The following is an 8,269-nucleotide window of genomic DNA, read 5'->3' on the forward strand; positions in this document are numbered from 1 at the left end:
TTTTAGTAGCTCCTGGATGAATACTCAAACTGCTTCTATGACCCTCTTCTAGAATGCTTCTTTTCAAAATCGCGTCATCAGGAATACAAATTCTTTCCCCTAATTTTAGCACACCTCTCGCATCAATCTTAAAGTCACTCTTATCTGATTGACCACAACGATTAAGGATATCTACTAATTTCACATCCAATTTCTGTGCCTCTCGGATACTATCCATAAAATCATTATTAATCTTTATCATTCCTAGCATTACACTCTGCGGGGTTACTTCGCAAACCAAACTCATATCACGAAATTGCTCAATTAATTCCAACTCCTTAATCATCATTGCCGACACATGCAAGGTCTTTCTACTTAAAGCATCGGCCACAACATTTGCTTTTCCTGGATGATAATTCAAACCGAAATCATAATCCTTAAGCAATTCTAACCACCTACGTTGTCTCATGTTCAGCTCTTTCTGATCAAATAGATACTTTAAACTTTTATGATCGCTGAAAACTTCAAATCTGGAACCATAAAGGTAATGCCTCCAGATTTTTAGCACAAACACCACAGCAGCAAGTTCAAGATCATGCGTAGGATAGTTCTTTTCATGAATTCTTCACTGTCGCGACGCATAAGCAATTACTCTATTATTTTGCATGAGCACACCTCCTAAACCCATCAATGAAGCATCACAGTAAATTATAAACGGTTCCCCGGGATTTGGCAAAGTCAAAACCGGCGCCGACGTCAATCTCCTTTTTAATTCATTAAAACTCTCTTCGCACTGAACATCCCACACGAAAGCTTTACCTTTACAAGTTAATTTAGTTAACGGAAATGCTAACTTAGAAAATCCTTCAATAAACCTTCTATAATATCCAGCTAATCCCAAAAAGCTTCTAATCTCGGTAACCGACTTAGGAGTCTCCCATTGCAATACAGCTTCTACCTTGGAAGGATCTACAGCAATACCTTTTCCTGAAATTACATGGCCGAGAAAACTGACTTCTCTTAACCAAAATTCACACTTGGACAGCTTCGCATACAATTTCTTATCTTTCAAAACATCCAACACTGATCTCAAATGTTCCTTGTGCTCTTCTTCGGACTTAGAGTAAATCAAAATATCATCAATAAATACTACCACAAAATGATCCAGATAAGTATGGAAAATACGATTCATGTATTCCATAAATACTCCCGGCGCATTAGTCACACCGAAAGGCATCACAGAATACTCATAATGTCTATACCGAGTTCTGAACGCTGTCTTCTGGATGTCTTCATCTTTCACTTTGATCTGATGATAGCCCGATCTCAAATCAATTTTACTGAACACACAAGCACCCACTAATTGATCCATCAAATCATCTATTCTCGGTAGTGGATACTTATTCTTGATCGTTACTTTATTCAATTGTCTATAATCGATACAAAGCCTCATACTACCATCTTTCTTCTTTACTAGCAACACTGGAGCTCCCCACGGTGACACACTTGGTCTTATTAACTTCTTCTCAAGTAAGTCTTCCAATTGCTTCTTTAATTCACACAATTCAGATGCCGACATTCGATACGGTGCCATCGAAACAGGCCTAGTACCAGGCACTAGATCAATAGTAAATTTAACTTCCCTCTCTGGCGGCACACTAGGAATTTCATCAGGAAAAACTTCAGGGAATTCTTTCACCACTAACAGTTCCTCTATCTTAGCTTTACTCTCAACCGACAACGTCGCCATCAAAGAAAACATCTGAGCTCCCTCTTTCATCAATTTTCGCAATTCTCTGAAAGGTAATAAGTCAACTCCTTCCTCTTCAGGAGTGGAAAACCTCACCGACTTATGATGACAATTTATATGAACATAATTATACTCCAACCAGTTCATACCAAGAATTACATCCATCCCACCCAACGGCAAACATACTAAATCAACATAGAAATCTTTATCGAAGATCGACAAAGGACAATTTAAACACACCAAGGAAGTAGTTGTTGATCCCTTAGCTGGGGTCTCAACAATCAATTCACCATCCAAAGCGGACAATTTTAAACCCAGTCTTCGAGCACAGTTAGCAGAAATAAAACAGTGTGTAGCACCGGTATCAATAATAGTAATTAAAGGAGTACCATTTATGAAACATGTACCTCGGATAAGTCTGTCCTCACTGGAGGTTTGAGTTCCGGTCAATGCGAACACCTTTCCAGTTTGAGATTTCTTTGGCTTCTGACACTGACTTCCAATATGCCCTTCTTCGCCACAATTAAAACAAATCATTTCCTTGTGCTTGCAATCAGCTATTGCATGGCCAGTCTTACCACAACGAAAACACCTCTTTACTTCAGCAGTGCATACATTACTCTTATTGACCAGCCTGACCACATTTGAAGCAAACTATACCAGCAGGAGCACCTCCCCTACTAGTCCTCTGAGCCGGAGCAGCTCCTTGTTTCCCTTTTCCCACTGGAGCATCATACGGCTTGCCACGATTTTGATGCTGCTTGCCCCTGCGGTCACTGACAATCTTGTAGTGAGCATTATTGTCTTCTTCAAATATCCTGCAGCTATCCACCAATTCAGTAAAAATGCGTATCTTCTGATACCCAACAGCCTTCTTAATTTCAGAGCGCAGTCCGTTCTCAAACTTGATGCACTTTGAAAATTCAGCACCAGCACCAGTGTAATGAGGATAAAATTTGGACAACTCCACAAATTTTGCAACATAATCAGTGACAGACAAGTTTCCTTGCTTCAGCTCAAGGAACTCAATTTCTTTCTTACCACGGACATCCTCCAGATAATACTTTCTCATGAATTCCCTACGGAATACATCCCAAGTAATGACTTCACCTGTCACGGTCAACCTCTCGTGAGTCTCTAGCCACCAGTCATCAGCTTCGACTGCTAGCATGTGAGTACCATACCGAACCTTCTGAGCTGGAGTGCAATCCATAACACGGAAGATTCTCTCGATCTCTTTCAACCATCCCAAGGCTGCATCTGGATCATGCTTCCCTTTAAACACCGGCGGATTCTCTCTTTGAAAATTCGCCAAGCTACGTGATCCAGCATCTCCACCAGCATTTGGCAAATTCTGCACAGCTTGTGCCATCGCTTGCATTGCGGCAGCCATTGCAGCGTCATTCCTTCCAGCCATTCAACTTATCACCACAACACAACTTAAAAGTTAGATTAGTAACAATACACAATTGTTAGACAGTAACGACACGACAACTGGCCGGACAGACCGACCTGCTCTGATACCACTAATGTAACACCCTTCTAAAATACCCCAAATATTTAATTAGAATAACAATATATCAATCAGAGTAATTATGCAATTAAGGGTGTCACACAATCATTTCACACCATTCACCATAATAACTGTCATGCTCTATCATTAATTCAAAACATAAAGCATTTGCACAATACGCAGCGGAATAGAAATCAAATCAATCATGCAAAACATGTAACACAGTACATGTAAAATTATTCAACAAGGTAAAACATCCCGTCCCGATGTTACATCTATCAGAGCATGACCCACTAAGGAGACTACACTAGACTCCAAGCACTAGCTTCTACTCAATCACTGCTCGCTACCTGAAAAATAGTTGTAAGGGTGAGTTCCTCAATCGATATAAAAAGCATTATAAAATATCATGTCATGTTAAGTAATTTGACACATTAATCACCCTAATCACATCACACATTCAGTAACGGCACATCAACTCAAACGTCATACTCAATATCAACACAAGCACCACTGCTAAATTAAATACTCATACAACAAACCAACAAAATGCAACTCTAATGAGACTCGACTCGTCATGCATGTGGTACCATTTGGAGTAAAACTCCCAACTTAAAATTTGCCAATTTAATGAGGCATCAAGGCTTAAGCCTTCAACTTTCAACTTTTGCCAATCCAGGCCAACGTGGTGTGAGCAAAGCTCCGACTTAATGCATATGAATTCCGACAACAGGATAACAATAGCAACACAACAATGTCTTCAACATAATCAACTTATAATCACTTTGACATACACGACTTAAATTCCGACAACAGGGTAATAATAGCAACACAACAATGTTTTCAACATAATCAACTTATAATCAACTTTGACATAAACTAAGTACTATATAATTCCATTCCAAAACGTACACAAGATTCAATTATCAATTTTTTCTCTTTTCCCGCAGTGTTAACCGGTTAACGCCCTGGGTTAACCGGTTAACGCAGACAGAACACGCTTTCTGGCAAAACTCAACAGTGTTAACCGGTTAACGCCCTGGGTTAACCGGTTAACGCAGACAGAACAACAATATTTCCACAACTCACAACAGTGTTAACCGGTTAACGCCCTGGGTTAACCGGTTAACGCAAGACAGAAAGCTGTTCCTGCGCTAACACGAAGCAGAATGCAGAATTCTCCGCATTTTCCGCCGTTGGAGGACTTCCGGACCTCCGATTCCAATTCCGTAAAAAGCGATACGCTCGGGGAATCACGACTCACACAATTACCGATTCAATCACAGCTTAAACACAGTTTATTCATCACAAATTTTCAGCACTCATCATCCCAATTAGGGTCAATTAAACGGTTTATCACTACCCATTACATGTTAATCTATAATACCCATTAAACGACGATAAACCCCCCTTACCTGAATTAATCCGGCGAATCTTTAAGCTTCAAGCTTTTCTCTTCTCCAACCTTCTTCCTCTTGCTCTGCTCTTTGCCCTTTTCCTCTTTTCAGCCGCTTCTCTGCTTTTCACGTAAAACCCTCTTTACCAAAAAATGGAACTCTTTTTCCTTATTTCCAACTTATATATTTTCCAATAATTATTATTCCAATAATAATAATAATAATAATCCAATAATTCCAATTATTTTAATTAAATTAATAAATATAATATTAACTTAAATTAAATAATTATCTTATTTTTATCGGGGTGTTACATTGTGGTCCATTGTTTCATGGACGCTGAAATTTTGCCTATGACGGTCAAAGACTGTTACAGTGTGTGTGCTAGCTTTGATGCTCTCCTCTTTCATGACCTTCATGCAACACTCACTGAATACTTGCCCGAACATTAACACCGCACTCCATCTTTCACCTCTGGTTGCGAACATAGAAGCCAACCTATAATAGGTTGATCTTACCAAGGCGATTATCGGCAGATTTCGAATTCCTTTGAATACCCCGTTCATGCATTCCACAATGTTTGTTGTCATATGGCCCCATCGACAACCTCTGTCAAATTCCCTTGTCCATTGCTCTACTGGTATGTTATTTATCCATCTCCCTGCGTCTTCATTAGACAGTCTAATTTCATCACGATAATATTGAAACGACGACTGAGTTAGAGCATACCCAACATTCACTACCTTTTTGCGAAGATTCTTATCTTTTATAGCACACATGAAGTTTTATGCAATGTGTTTGATACAGTAGACATGGGTAGAAGGAGGATCATGCCATCCGTTGTCATGGTTGTTGTAGGCACTCTCAATGGCAGCATATCTATCAGAAATCAAACAGAGATTGGCTTGTGGAGCCACATGCGTTCTGAGATGTCGAAGAAAGAAATCCCATCCACCAGCCGTTTCACCTTCAACAAGAGCAAAGGCAATGGGAAAGACATTGTTGTTGCCGTCTTGTGCAACCGCCATGAGCAAAGTACCCTTGTATTTTCCGTATAACCAAGTGCCATCAATTTGAATAATAGGTTTGCAGAATGCGAAACCTTTGATGCATGGGTCAAATGCCCAAAAGAGGCGGTGAAAGATTCTATTACCTGTAGCACAGGTTCCGTCTGGCATCATCGTTGGCAATGTCTCCATAATTGCCACAGTTCTTGGGACATATGTTTTTAGTGCCCATAAAAACCGTGGCAATTCCTTGTATGAATCCTCCCAGTTGCCGAAAACTTGTTCAACAACCTTTGTCCTCGCAATCCAGGCTTTCTTGTAAGATGGACTATAATTATATGTTGTTTTGATATGGGATATAATTATACTCACCTTCACTGATGGGTCTTTATTAACCAACGACAGAATGTCTTGACATATCAACGCTGCGCTTAGTTTACGGTGATCTTGTTCAACGTTAGTTGCAATGCAACTGTGAGGTGGGTCTATTGAAGTGATCTTCCAAGAGTCGTTTTTCTTCTTGTAAGACGCAGCCAAACGAAACTTACAAAGCATGTTACGAAATTCGATAACATACCTTCTAGAATCAGTGCGTTTTACTGTAAAGTCAGCTGAGTTGTTCATATGGAATTTTGTGATAGCCAGAACACATTCTTCTTTGGTACGAAACATGTCCCCCACCTTTAATTCGCCTTCTGATCTCGGATATGGATTATAGAAAACACTGTTGGATGTTTCATCGTCGTGAAGATCCATATTTGTCATATGTTGAGGCGGATTGTAGACATGACTAGGAGGTATTAGTGGTGGTTGATCATCATCTTCAGCGTCGTTGTTCAGCATGTGATCAACCTGTATCTCGGTCTCCTTTTCTTCTTCATCAACGACATCCACTTCTGCTTCTACTTCTGGGTTGACTTCATCTGACCATTGTGGATCATCTTTACCAGATTCATCCTGACTGGTTAGTTGAGACTATTGAGATGGTATACATGGTTGAAGAGTAATGTACAACTCAATACAGTTGCAACCTGAATGTTCATGACTAACAAACATGTATTCAACATCTTCATCGTCTCGTACCTTAAGGGGGAAATACTTGCATTGACTATTCTAAAAAAATATTGGATTTTGATATATGATCTTTGACACAATACCCAATCCTATACAGGATTGTATTCTTTTTTTCAAATGCAAGAAGGTTGCATTTCTCTTGATCGTGAGTTTAATGGTATCATTGTTTCGAAAACAAAAACCATATAGCTCAGAATCGTATGTTTCACCGTTGCAGTGAACGTTGACACTGTATAATGATGAAGATGACATTGTGCAGATGAAAACTATTTTCTTACTACAGATGAATGTGAGTGAAGTGTCTTGGATGTAGATAGTAAGACACTTATATAGAGGAGTGAAGTGTCTCACATGCTAGCTAGTTCGAAGTGACGTGTCGCACATGCAAGCTACTCCGAAATGACGTGTCACACATGCAAGCTACTCTGAAATGATGTGTCAACCATGCAAGCTACTAAGAAGTGACATGCTCAGCATGCAAGAGAGAGGACAACCACGTGTCAGACATGCAGACATACACTCCAAATGAATTGGCGCCCCCACTCATTCCTTGCACATGGGTGCCAATTCAAGTGGAGACACCTTGTCAAAGCATGCATTCAGACCTCGAAACCAAGCAATCAGACATAGGTCTTTCATGCATGTCCCTATGGAGGCGCCAATTTGAATGGCGACCCCTCTTAAAGGTTGTACATGGTCGCCAATTCAAGTGGAGACACCATGCAAGCACAACTTTTCATGCTCCCATCCATTTGCCTATAAATACATCCACTCCATCAACACTTCTTCCACACCATCACTCTCACTACTTCTTCTACAATTTCATCTGCAACAACTTCTTGTAGTTTCATCTACACCAACCCCCCCAACAAAATGTCTATCCTCACAATGGGCGAATCACATAGAGGAACGGTTGCAAACATCGCAACATATGTAAGTTTTTTCTTTTGTTAACTTTTTATCTTTCATCTTCACCAACCCCCTTTTATTTTAACATACCAACTTAGTCAAGTTTTTTGTTCTTTCTTTTATAGGATGTATCAAGGTTCCGAACTCGGGTCCACGAATATGTCCATATGGACCCGATGATTCAACCTTATGTTGAACTCGCCGATTTTGGTCAAATAAGCAAGTTTTTGTCTTGGTCCATAGATAACAAATTCATTCTAGCTTTATGCGAAAGATGGAGACCAGAGACACACACATTTTGGTTCCTAACCGGTGAGTGTACCGTGACGTTAGAAGACGTCTACATGCTTTTGGGACTATCCACTGAAGGTAAGGCTGTTAATGGTAAAACCAACTATGCAAATTCAATTTGCATGGATCTCTTAGAGACTGATTTGTTAGATGATAACGCAATAGGTCAAGGTATACTACTTTCACGCCTTAAGCCATACTATAATAGTTTATACTTAGATGAGCATTCTACCAAAGATGCTCGAATAATAAAAACTAGGTGTTACATTATGCTGTTAATTGACTCGTTTTTATTTCCCGAAGGTAGTGGTTCTAGCATGCATATTATGTATTTACCTCTACTTAGACA

This window comes from Lathyrus oleraceus, chromosome 4, assembly GCF_024323335.1.
Source record: "Lathyrus oleraceus cultivar Zhongwan6 chromosome 4, CAAS_Psat_ZW6_1.0, whole genome shotgun sequence".
Taxonomy (NCBI): domain Eukaryota; kingdom Viridiplantae; phylum Streptophyta; class Magnoliopsida; order Fabales; family Fabaceae; genus Lathyrus; species Lathyrus oleraceus.